Here is a 444-nt window from a genome sequence, read left to right as displayed (position 1 = left end):
ACTAACTAACTAACTAACTAACTAACTAACTAACTAACTAACTAACTAACTAACTAACTAACTAACTAACTAACTAACTAACTAACTAACTAATTCTAAACAACATCATTTCAGGTTTATTTGTAATTTTCTCACTAACACTGCAGTGTTTGATGTTTTTACTTTTAGGCCAGCAGAGGGCGGTTTTCCTGTGTGTCTGTGTTGTGACCACTGCGGCATTTTTACATCGTAACACTTGTATTTTATAAGAACAAATTAGAAAAATAAAATATTTAAATTAAGGAAAGGTAACACAATCATTTTTAGCCAAATGAAATGTGTCCTTTCTCAATTTATTTGRTGAACCTGGCAATTTAGCTTTTAATTAACAACAAACCACATGAGAAAACAAATAATTTTCAAAAGAATGCTTAGAAGTAAAATATTTGAGTCACGTTATTTTTT

The sequence above is a fragment of the Austrofundulus limnaeus genome, unplaced genomic scaffold, assembly GCF_001266775.1.
Source record: "Austrofundulus limnaeus strain Quisiro unplaced genomic scaffold, Austrofundulus_limnaeus-1.0 Scaffold22, whole genome shotgun sequence".
NCBI lineage: Eukaryota > Metazoa > Chordata > Actinopteri > Cyprinodontiformes > Rivulidae > Austrofundulus > Austrofundulus limnaeus.
Note: the sequence above shows the minus strand (reverse complement) of the source record.